Source organism: Carica papaya, chromosome 4 (genome assembly GCF_054855325.1).
Source record: "Carica papaya isolate Zhongbai chromosome 4, ASM5485532v1, whole genome shotgun sequence".
NCBI lineage: Eukaryota > Viridiplantae > Streptophyta > Magnoliopsida > Brassicales > Caricaceae > Carica > Carica papaya.
Genome location: NC_142312.1, coordinates 10,589,597 through 10,602,684, shown reverse-complemented (window position 1 = coordinate 10,602,684; position 13,088 = coordinate 10,589,597).

Sequence of the window (13,088 nt, the reverse complement as noted above, 5' to 3'; positions counted from 1 at the left end):
GTGGTCTTGCCATGTGGCAGTCCCGGTTGGCCGGAACTGCTGACCGGGCCTGCTGACCGGGCCTGCTGACGTGGCTGCCGACGTGGCTTTTTTTTTTTTTTTTTTTCGGCCCCTTTCCAGGCGCTACAACTCTCCCCCCCATAAAGAAATTTTGTCCCCAAATTTGCCTCGTTCCTCTTGTTCAAACAGATGAGGGTATTGGGCCCTAAATTCTGATTCCAGTTCCTAAGTCGCCTCCCTAGGCGTGTGGTTCTGCCACATGACTTTTACAAATGATATTTCCCGGTTGCGGAGTATTCTGCTTTCTCGGTCCGTGATACTGACCGGTACTTCTTCATAAGACAAGTCCTCTCGGAGTGGAAGCGGTTCATGAGCCAAGACATGAGAAGGGTCCGGATTGTACTTACGTAGCATAGATACATGAAACACATTATGAACCCGGGAGAGCTCAGGAGGCAGTGCAAGTCTGTAGGCAGTGGTACCAATCTTGTCTAAGATTTCGAAGGGTCCAATATATCTGGGGTTTAATTTTCCCCTCCTGCCGAACCTACTAATTCCCTTGAAGGGGGTGACTTTAAGAAACACCCGGTCGCCTTTCTCAAAGGCCAGGTCTCTCCTCCAGGTATCAGCATAGCTCTTCTGCCTGCTCTGAGCTGTCTGGATGTTCTTCTTGATCTTAACTATCTTGGACGTGGTTTCTTCTACCAAATCCGGGCCAAATAATCTTCTATCGCCCACTTCTTCCCAACAGATCGGCGACCTGCACGGACGCCCGTATAGCGCCTCGTATGGGGCCATGTCGATGCTTGTTTGGTAACTGTTGTTGTAAGCAAACTCTATCAGGGGTAGGTGGTCGTCCCAATGGCCCCCGAAGTCAAGGACACAAACTCGGAGCATATCCTCCAGCGTACGAATTGTCCTCTCTGATTGTCCATCGGTTTGGGGGTGGAAAGCAGTACTAAGAGACAGCTTTATTCCCATAGCTTGCTGGAAACTATTCCAAAACTGAGAAGTGAATCTGGGATCCCTGTCGGATACCACTGTTACTGGAACTCCATGCAGTCTGACTACCTCCCGGATATACATTCTTGCCAACTTGTCCAAAGGATCAGTCATTCTGATGGCCAGGAAATGGGTAGACTTAGTGAGTCGGTCAACAATTACCCATATAGCATTATGTCCCGATCGTGCCTTGGGTAGTCCCGATACGAAGTCCATGGTGATATGTTCCCACTTCCACTATGGAATCGGTAAAGGCTGAAGTAACCCGCCCAGGCGTTGATGTTCTGCTTTGACCTGCTGACATACCAAGCACTTAGATACAAAGTCGGCTATATCTCTCTTCATCCCATTCCACCAGAACCGAGGTCGCATAGTTTGGTACATTTTCGTACTTCCTGGATGCATGGCTAACCTTGAACTATGGGACTCTGTCATGATGTCTCTTCTTAACTCACTGTCGTCTGGGACACACACTCTGTCCTTGAAACGAATCAATCCGTTGGCAGAGATCTGAAATTCTGAGCTCACTCCCTGTTCTGCATTCTTCTTGCGGGTTACTAGGGCGGGGTCGACTGACTGGGCTTCCTTTATTCTTTGGATCAACTCGGGTTGGACTGCTAGGTGGCCCAAACATGTGACTCTCTTCAGGTCTCGCAGGCGAACCTGCTGTGTAGCCCCAATGGACCTACATTCTGAAACCATTAGATGGGCTAGGGTACCTGCACTTTTCCTGCTGAGGGCATCGGCCACCACGTTGCCCTTACCTGGATGGTATAAGATGTCACAATCATAGTCCTTGAGGAGTTCCATCCACCTTCTCTGATGCATGTTGAGATCCTTCTGAGTGAAGATATGCTTCAAACTTTTATGATCGGTGTAGATCTGAAAGGTCTCTCCATACAAATAATGGCGCCAGGTTTTCAAGGCGTGTATGATTGCGGCAAGCTCCAAGTCATGGGTAGGATAGTTCTTCTCATGATTCTTTAGCTGTCTAGACCCATATGCTATAACCTTTCCATGCTGCATTAGGACACAACCCAGGCCAAAATGGGAGGCATCACTATAAACTGTGTACCCTCCTGATCCACTCGGTAGAGCCAGCACTGGTGCAGTAGTCAGTCACTTCTTCAACTCTGAAAAACTCATCTCGCAGTTCTCATTCCATTCAAACCTTGCATTCTTCTTTGTGAGTCGGGTCAAAGGAGCTGCTAGACTAGAGAACCCTTCGACAAACCGGCGGTAATAACCTGCCATCCCTAGGAAACTGCGAATTTCCTTAACTGTTGTCAGCCTTTCCCAACCAAGTACCGCTTCAACCTTTTCGGGGTTCACCGACACCCCTTCCTTCGATATAACATGTCCTAGGAAGGTGGTTTGTTCGAGCCAAAATCTACACTTGCTCAACTTCGCATACAACCTCTTTTCCCTGAGTACCTGCAGGACTTGGGCAAGATGATGAGCATGTTCTTCCCTACTTTTTGAGTAGACTAAGATATCATCGATGAACACGATGACAAATTGATCCAAGAATTCTCTGAAGATTCTGTTCATTAGATCCATAAAGATGGCCGGGGCGTTGGTTAGCCCAAACAGCATAACCAGGAACTCATAGTGTCCGTACCTGGTTCGGAATGCCGTCTTGGGGATGTCTTCGGCTCTCACTTTTACCTGATGGTAGCCTGATCGTAGATCTATTTTGGAAAAGACCTGTGCACCCTGCAACTGATCGAAAAGGTCATCAATCCGGGGAAGAGGGTACTTGTTCTTAATTGTTACCTTGTTTATCCTTCTATAATCAATGCACAGTCTCAACGTTCCATCCCCTTTCTTTGCAAAAGTAACCCCGGCACCCCATGGGGAAATGCTGTGTCTAATGAAGCCACTGTTTTGTAGCTCAGTGATTTGTTTCCTTAGCTCTTCCATCTCGATGCGGCTCATTCGGTAAGGAGCTACCGAGATGGGCTGGGTTCCTGGCTGTAAGTCTATGGTGAACTCGACCTCCCTGTCCCCTGGTAGACCGGGCAGTTCATCCGGAAATACATCTGAAAAGTCTCGGACTACTGGAATCTCTTGGATACAAACTTCTTTCTTGGGTTTACCTAGTTAGAGAAAATACAATATTAAGGCATTGGGAATTAAGAAGAAAAGAATTTGCCATTAGGGGAAATCAGTGACGAATAATTTTATTAACTTGTAAATGGCTCCTCGTTGGGAGGATTAAATACAATCTTTTTGTTAAAGCAATCTATGGTGGCGTGATACGCCGCTAGCCAATCCATTCCTAGGATTACATCAAAATCCCCTGTGTCTAACCCTATCAGGTCTACTCTCAATTTCCTATCTGCTATCTCCACGGCACATGCCTTGTAGACAACCTCTCCTAGCAATGTCTCCCCCCCAGCGGTAGATACAAGCAATAATGAGTCAAGTCTATCAGGTGATACACAAATTTTGGAAGCAAGAACATGTGAAATAAAAGAATGTGATGCACCAATATCAAACAAAACATGAGCAATGTGGCCAGAGATAGTATACATACCATGTACCACGTCCGGGTCTGCGTCGGCATCCTTCTGGGTAAGGTTGTAAACTCTGCCCTGGATTGGAGGCCTCCCTTGATTCTGGTTCCTAGGACACTCCCTCGCATAGTGCTGGGCACTGCCGCATATGCGACAGGTGTTGTTGAGGCGGTAGCAGGGTCGGTCCCCATGATCCCTGCCGCAGTACTGGCAGATCTTCCCACGTGCTGCCCCCATAGCCTAAGGAGGGGCCTGGACGGCAGGTCTGGGCCTCTTACTGGGTTGGAAAGTCATGGTAGGCGCTGGCCTGCAGAGCGGGGCTGAGGGTCGGGAACTTCCCACTAGTTGAGGGCGGGTGTCGAAGCTCCTTTCTATGATCTGCGCCTTTGCCAGGACTGCCGAATATGTCTCGAGCTGCATCACCAATAAGTGCTGTCTGATCGCCGGGCGGAGGCCCCACTGGAATTTCCTGGCCTTTCGACCCTCATCCAACAATGTCTCCGAGGCATGTCGGCCCAGCTCCAGGAACTTGCGGGCATACTCCGACACTGTCATATTACCCTGGACCAATTGAGCAAATTTCATTTCCTTTAAATGTTGGATGTGTTTAGGGAGATACTCCGCATAGAAGGCCGCTAGGAACTGCTCCCAAGTAACTGGTACAGGTAGGGTGGCCCGCTTGAGCTCCCATCAGCGTACTACTTCCCCTACCAGCATGTAGGAGGCAATGGCAGCCCTCTGCTCAGGAACTACTCCCAAGGTCTCAAAAGCTCTCTCAGTCTCTGCCAGCCAGTATTGGGCCTCTTCGAAAGAGGATCCCCCTGAAAAAGTAGAAGGGTTCAGTCTCATGTACCTCTCTATGAAGCCGGGGTCGATCAAGGAGGGAGCGGGGTCCCGAGGTAGAGGGACTGGGGCCGGCTGAGGGTGAACTGGGGGACCCTGTGGTGGCGCCTGCTGATGTGGTGGGGGCACTGGAATGTGCTGTGGCGGCACCTGTTGGTACTGTGGCTGTGGTACTGATCGTACCGCGGCTGTGGTGCCAGGTGGTATCGTGGAGGAACAGGCTCCTGCCGGGGTGGCTCGAGATTAGCCTGCTGTAGCGGGGGCTCAACCTGCGCTAGTGGAGGAGGTCTCGGTAACTCCCTTCTCTCCTCTTGCCTTCGCTGGCAACAGTAAAATATGCCAAACAGACAACATATAGCATCAATATCCCGGTCATTCAATCCATAATCAATAAAACAGTAAAATATGCATACGAAACTATAAAATGAAAACATCGAACCTCATGCTATATTTAAAACTGTAAAACAGGCCAAATAACAGTTAACCAACAAACACACTAGACTCGGGCTCCATTAGCGACCTTAAGCAATTTCACACATTCACTAATTCATGAAATACCGTTTTATCATTTATTGGACTTTAAAACCGTGATAGGAAATAGGGTGAGGGGTCCTTACACGTTTCGGGGTCCGAACACGGCTTCACAGTGCGCCTACAGGCTGTCCCTAATTTTTCTTGAATTTTTTCTCGGGGAACTGAAACGCACTACTAGTACCTGCACGTGTTCCAAAAAAATCCCAAATTAGGCCCAGGGCCCCTTTCGGCCAATATTGCAACTTTGGCACGGCGGCTCCGCCGTGCTCCGGCGACGGCACCGCCGCTGGCGGCGGTGATTCGCCTCGGGTTGGCTGTTTTCGGCCGTTTCCGGCCGAATTCAGCCACACTCGCATCAGTCCCTGCGAGAAAACAACCCTAGGGCCCTCGGGGGGCCAAAAAATCACGGAAAAACGGAGCTTACCGGCGGCGGCGCTCTCGGGTGCGGCGGCTCTCCAGCGAGGTTCGTGTTTTGGTGATTCGGCTCTGGTCAACCTGTAGAGAAAAGAATGGTGATCACGGTGATATAAAAATTGCATCAAACGGAGGCTGGGAAGGGCCTCATCGGAGGCAAAAATCGAGAAGGGGCGCGGCGGCGCCGCTGGGCTTCGACCGTGTATTCCGGCCGTTTGGCCGGGATTTTGGCTCCAATTTGGCCACAGGAGGAATCAGCGTGGAAAAACGAGTAGGGGGTACGAAATTTACCTCGATCGGCGATCGAAAATTCCTCCGGTGCGGCGGCGGGTGGCGGCGGCCGGCTTCTGGTTCGTCTTCTCCGGCGAGCGGCAGGCGGCTAGGGTTTGTGGTCTGGTGTGGGGATTCTATTTATAACCCTTTGCCTTTTGATCTCAGCTGTCCATTTTGTTTTAATCTGGGCCGTCCGTTTTTGATTAAATCTGGGCCTTCCGTGCGTTTAAATCTGGGCCGTCCGATCGCGCCTACGCGGATCGCCAACGTGGTCCTTTTTTAAATGACGTGGTCTTGCCACGTGGCAGGTCCCGGTTGGCCGGGACTGCTGACCGGGCCTGCTGACGTGGCTGCCGACGTGGCTTTTTTTTTTGTTTTTTTTTGTTTGGCCCCTTTCCGGGCGCTACAACAGAGCCGACCTCATACCCCGTCTGGTATGAGTGCCAAGATATTAAACCTCAATACCCCGTCCGGTATGAGAGTGAAGTGGGTTGTCCCCATACCCCGTCCGGTATGAGCAGCAAATTACCAAGTCTCTATACCCCGTCCGGTATGAGACAATATTCACGGTAGGGTTCCCTATGAACCCGGTCCGTCCACCATCTCCCAGGATATCTAGTGAGGCTGTCAACTTACCTATTTATTAGATCACACCCTTTCTTATTTTCCCTTAGTCTCCGTTACCAAATCAAACACAATGACATAAACAATAAACATGCATCTGGTAATGCAATCATATCTTAAATCTCAAAATCAAACAGTGGTCAAGTAAGGCAGTAATATATTAATTTAAATCATAAAATAGATAAATTAGATACCATCATGCTTTTAGACTGTAAAATAAATCAACAAAAATTAACAGAGAATAATGTCCGGTTTGGGCTCCATTAGCAATCCGTAATTAATTTTGCACATCTATTTAATTTGTACAAAAGATTGTATTATTATTTATTCAAACTTCAAATCTATGATAGGAAATAGGGTGAGGGGTTCTTACTCGATTTGACACCAAAAATCTAAATAGCTTACTGCGCCTACGGGCGGTCCCTGGGTTCCTTGGATTTTTCTTTGGAAACTGAAATGCACTTACAGTACCTACAAATGTCCCAAGTAACCTAAAAATCAGACTCAAGGCCTATTCGGCCAATTTTGGAAATCCAGCACGGTGGCTCTGGCGTGCTCCGACGACGGTGCCGCCACAAGCGGCGGCGATCCATTTTGGATCGGCTGTTTTAGGCTGAATTCAGCCAAACTTGCATCGGTTCCTGTGAGAAAACACACTTAGAGCTCTGGGTTGGCCAAAAAAATGTAGAAAACTGAAACTCACCGGTGATGGGGCTCTCTGGTGTGGCGGCTCCTCCTGCTCACGTTGCAGTTGGACATTTTGCTCTCGTCAATCTGTAGAGAAGGAAACGGTGATCACAACGGTGGAAAAATTACGCGAAACAGAAATCAGGAAGGGCCTCATCGGAGGCGGTTTGTAAAATTTTATGCGGCAGCGGTGTCGAGCTTCAGCGGCATTTTCTGGCCAATTGGCCAGTTCTTTCACTCTGATTTGGCCATGGGTGGGTTTAAAATTGAATTTCGTGTAGAACTCGAATTACAACGAACCATTAATGTACTTGTATGTGATACTATGCGAAATGATCTTTGAAAAATAGTTATAGAATTATTTAATGGATTATATGTTAATTTCATGACTTTCCTAAGATTGGTATCATATTATTTTGGTTAATTACATGTTGTTCCATTTTGTATTTTTGTTGAATATTTGAGTAATAATAGTTTTTTAAATTTAATACTTTTGAGTTTTCCTACTCAAATATATGCAATGTTGGTCTTAAATGAAAGTATAGACCAAAAGCTTTAACTTAAAATATTATTTATAATTCTTGGATAAAAAATTAGAGAGTTATGCATTTTTTAAAATCGATTCTTAGAAATAGAGATTCTGTTAATGAACATGCAAATGTTTTTCCTTTTAGTTGATTAGAGGTTAAAGATGGGGAGATTTTTATCTTTTCATCTATTTTATTTTTTTAAAAAAAATACTTTACAAAACTTACAAAAAAATGTCTATTATAGGGCTTGAAGTACAACGAACTATTGATGTGATTATATGTGATACTATGCAAAATGATCTTAGAAAAATAGTTACAGAATTATTTCATTAATTATATGTTAATTTCATGAGTTTTCTAACATTAGTATAATAGTATTTTGGTTAATTAGATGTTGTTCTAATTTGTATTTTTTCGAATGTTTGAGTAATAATAGTTTTTTGTATTTAATACTTTTGAGTTTTCTTATTCAAATATATGCAATGTTGGTCTTAAATAAAAGTATTTACCAAAAGCTTTAATTTGAAATATTATTTATAATTTTTTGACAAAAAATTATAGAGCTATGTATTTTTTAGATAGAGGTTCTATCAATGACCTACAAATTTTTTTCCTTTTGACTGTTCAGAGGTTGAAGATGGGGACACTTTTATCTTTTTATCTATTTTTTTCAGAGAAAATACTTTAAAAATAACACAGAAAAATATCTATTGTAAGGCTTGAAGTACAAAGAAATATTAATGTGATTGTATATGATATTATGCAAAATGATATTAGAAAAATAGTTAAAGAATTATTTTATGGATTATATGTTAATTCCATGAGTTTCCTAATATTGGTATCAAAGCGTTTTGGTTAATTCCATAAATAATTTTCTTCCAAATTGCTTTTTTATTGAATGTTTGAGTAATGATAGTTTTTTACATTTGATACTTTTGTTTTTTATTATTAAAATATATGCAATATTTATCTTGAAATAGAAATAGAGGTTTTGTTAATGAACCTACAAATTTTTTTTTCTTTCGGCTATTCAGAGTTTGATGATGGAGAATTTTTATCTTTTCATCTATTTTATTTTTTTAAAAAAAATACTTCAAAAAAATCGAAGAAAAATATCTATTGTAGAGCTTGAAGTACAACGAATTATTAATGTACTTGTATATGGCACTATGCAAAATGATCTTTGAAAAATAGTTGTAGAATTATTTTATGTATTATATGTTAATTTCATGAGTTTTCTAATATTGGTATAATAGTATTTTGGTTAATTACATGTTGTTCCAATTTGTATTTTGTTGAATGTTTCAAATTATAAATAATATTTCAGATTAAAGCTTTTGGTCTATACTTTCATTTAAGACCAATATTACATATATTTGAGTAAGAAAACGTAAAAGTATTAAATGTAAAAAACTATTATTACTTAAACATTCAACAAAAATACAAATTGCAACATGTAATTAATCAAAATACTATGATACCAATGTAAGAAAACTCATGAAATTAACATATAATCAATAAAATAATTCTGTAACTATTTTTCTAATATAATTTTGCATAGTATCACATACAATCACATTAATGGTTCATTGTAATTCAAACCTTACAATAGACATTTTTCTGTGATTTTTTCAAAGTACTTTTTCTAAAAAAAAAATAAAGTAGATGAAAAGATAAAAATATTCCCATCTTCAACCTTTGAACAACTGAAAGGAAAAAAATTTGCAAGTTGATTGACAGAACCTTTATTTCTAAATAACATTGATCTTAAAAATTATTTTTTGTCCAAAAATTATAAAAAATATCAAATTAAATCTTTTAGTCTCTACCTGCATAGAAGACCAATATTGTATATATTTGACTAATAAAATACAAAAATATTAAATGTAAAACACTACTATTACTCAAACATCAAACAAAAAATGCAAATTGGAACAAAATTAAACATGCAATTAACAAAAATGCTCTGATACAATATTAGGAAACTCATGGAATTAACATATAATCCATAAAATAATTCTTTAACTATTTTTCTAAGATCATTTTATATAATTTTATATATAATTACATTAATTGTTCATTGTAGTTCAAGTTCTACAATAGATATTTTTCTATAATTTTTTCAAAGTATTTTTTTTGAAAGAAAAAAACTAAAATAGATAAAAAGACAAAAGTGTCATCATTTTCAACCTCTGAACAGCCGAAAGAAAAATAATTTATAAGTTTATTAATAGAACTTCTATTTCTAAATAGAATTGATCTTAGAAGATGCATCTCTCTAATTTTTATTCAAAAATTATAAATAATATCCCCAACTGTTTGATTGAGTGAGAGGGAGACAAATTTGAGGGACAAAATTTCTTTTAAGGGGGAGAGTTGTAGTACCCGAGCCCGAAATTTAGCTCAGGATTAATTTTAGCATTAAAAAATTTATAAAAATCTAATTTTGAAATTAATAAATTTTAATTTAATGTAGAATTATGGAAAAAATAAGTTGAGGATGAAATTGAAAATAATTTTGGAAAAAATGGGTGAAAATTTAGATTCAGATGGTGTTTTTGAAAGAAAAATCAGAAACTGATGGTGAGAATGCAATCAAGGAAAATTGCACCACGTAAGACCCCCCAGTCAACAGCCCTGATGAACCGGAACGCACCAAGTGACAAGGCATGCTGACTCGGTGCCATGCGGGAGGCCATGCTGGCAATCTGTGTGCCCCGCGATCGGACGATCCATAAGCGTTCCCGCGCTCGTGGATGGTCTTTTCCCTCCTCAGGCATGATCGACGGTCGTGATTAAATGCAATGAACAGTCTATATTTGTTCTCTCTTTAAACGCGATCGAATGATCGAGATCGAATCGTGATGAACAGTCCAGATTTATTTTCTCTTTAAACGCAATCGAAGGGTCGAGATCAAGCAATATGAACGACCCAGATTAACGCAAGACTGATATAAATATTTCGTATCACACTGAACCCAAACCCTGGCCGCCAAATTCCCGTCAGAGAAGAAGAACCAATCACCGGATAAGGGAGCCGACTGTCGCCTGCCGCCACGCGGAGCCACCTCCGACCACCAAAAAAGGTAAAAATTCTACTATCCGCTTGGAATTTAATTCTGAGCAACCCCATGGCCAAATCAGAGCAAAAAGAATAGTAGGTGAATCAGAAACCACGGGCAAAGCCCGGCGGCGACGTCGCAGACAAAACTCACAACTGCCTCCGATGAGCCCCTTCTCGTTTCCCATTTTGTGCAATTTTTTCACCGTTGTTTGACAATCCTATTTTCTACAAGTTGACAAAGAAAAATGCCCAGCTGTAAAGGTTGCCAGCGGAGCTACCACACTGGAACATCTTGCCACCGATAGGTTTATATTTTTTGACTTTTTTCGGCCAACCGAGGCCCCCTAACGTGTTTTCTCAAAGGGATGGGTATAAAACCGATCGAAACTTACCAAAATCGGTCAAAAACAATAAGGCCGAGGCAAACCGCTACCACAGGCGCTGGTACCGTCGCCGGAGCACGGCAGTGTTGCCGTGCTAGAATTTTAAAATTGGCCAAAAATATTTTTAACACCGATTTTGGATTTTATGGGATATTTTTAGGTACGTGAAGCGTGTTTTAATCTCCACAGGAAAATTCAAGAAACTCAGGGATTGCCAACAGGCGCAGTAGAAAGTTTTGTATTTCGGACACCGATTCGGATAAAAATCCCTCATCTTATTCTTTATTATGGAATTAAAACTTAATAATCGGTAATATGGTATTTGTGTAATTTAGAAAATTTTGAGAATAATTATAGGTTACAAATGGAGCCGGAAGCGGTTAGTCATTTATTTATTGTCCTGTGTAACTGATTGTTGAATTTATAGCTTTAAATACATGATGATCTATTGGAATGGTTGAATGATTCAATTGTGCTTTCTTGATATATATATTGCTTGTCTTGCGTGATTTACGATTGATTTTTGAAATTAAAAATTAATATACAAATGAAAAATTAATTGGTCACGTGAATTAATGAATGGTAGCCTTACTAGATATCCTGAGAGATGGTGGACGGACTGAGTACATATGAGTGTTGCCTCATACCGGATAGGGTATCGAGAAATGGTATTTTTGGCACTCATACCAGATGGGGTGTGGGGACAACCCGATTCACCCTCATACCAGACGGAGTATTAAGGGATGGTACTTTTGGTACTCATACCGAACGAGGTATGGGGACAGCCGATTAATTGACAATGTTAAATATTTGTTCACGTGTAGTGGGATATCCTTATGAGTCTTCAGGGATACCAGTAGGCAAAAAAAAGGGAAAGTGGTTGCTATTACTCACTTGAAAATGAGATTGGAATGTTATTTGAATTATTGTATCTCTATAGGTTGATTTTGGTTCTCGCAACAGTAAATATATGCAATAAATGATCTTTCCTTATGATAAATGAATTTACTAAAATCAAGAGCTCAATTGGTTGTTTTTATAATTTTTACCAACCTTCAGCTTCTGTATCGGTGAGTAGTGTGATATTCTTATTGGGCTAGTGTAGCTCACAATTTCATTAACTATTTCAGATCAAGTGGACCAGTACCAAGATCCCGATCAACGAGAGAGTTGTGAATAGAACCCAGACTCCCTTCAAAAGCAAGTGAAGGTCATCCTAGAATGCTCAATATATTCCCTTTTATTTATTAATTTTTGTTTGTTTTTTTTACAAGGAAAATTCATGTAACCCTAATGGGCATTCTAAATTATTGTGTAAGGAATGTGAACCTAAACTCTATTATTTCGCTTCCTCATTTAATTCATGACTTTATTTTCTTTTAGGTTCTGGGTCTTTACATTTATTACTCAAATATATTAAATATTTATTTTATATGAAGGTAGAGACTAAAAGCTTAAATTTAATATTATTTTTATATTTTTTAGACAAAAAATAAGAGAGTTATGTATTTTTTAAAATCAATACTATTTAGAAATAGAGGTTTTGTCAATGAAACTGTAAATTTTATTCCTTTCGATTGTTCAGAGGTTCAAGATGAACACATTTTTATCTTTTCATCTATTTTATTTTTTTAAGAAAAAATACTTTGAAAAAATCATAGAAAAATGTCTATTGTAGGACTTGAACTACAATGAACCATTAATGTGATTATTTGTGATACTATACAAAATGATCTTAGAAAAAAAAGTTATGAAATTATTTTATAGATTGTATGTTAATTTCATGAGTTTTTTAACATTGGTGTCAGAGTATTTTAGTTAAATACATGTTTAATTTTGTTTCAATTTGTATTTTTGTTGAATGTTTTAGTAATACTAGTTTTTTTACATTTAATGCTCTTGTGTTCCATTACTCAAGTATATGCAACATTGGTCTTAAATGAAAGTAGAGACCAAAAACTTTAATTTGAAATATTATTTATAATTTTTGGACAAAAAATTAAAGAGTTATGTATTTTCTAAAATCAATTCAATTTAGAAATAAAAGTTCTGTCAGTAAGCCTAAAACTTTTTTTTCTTTCGGCTGTTCAGAGGTTGAAGATGGTGATACTTTATCTTTTTATCTATTTTTGTTTTTTTTTAAATACTTTTAAAAAATTACAAAAAAATATTCATTGTAGGGCTTGAACTACAATAAACTATTAATGTGACTATA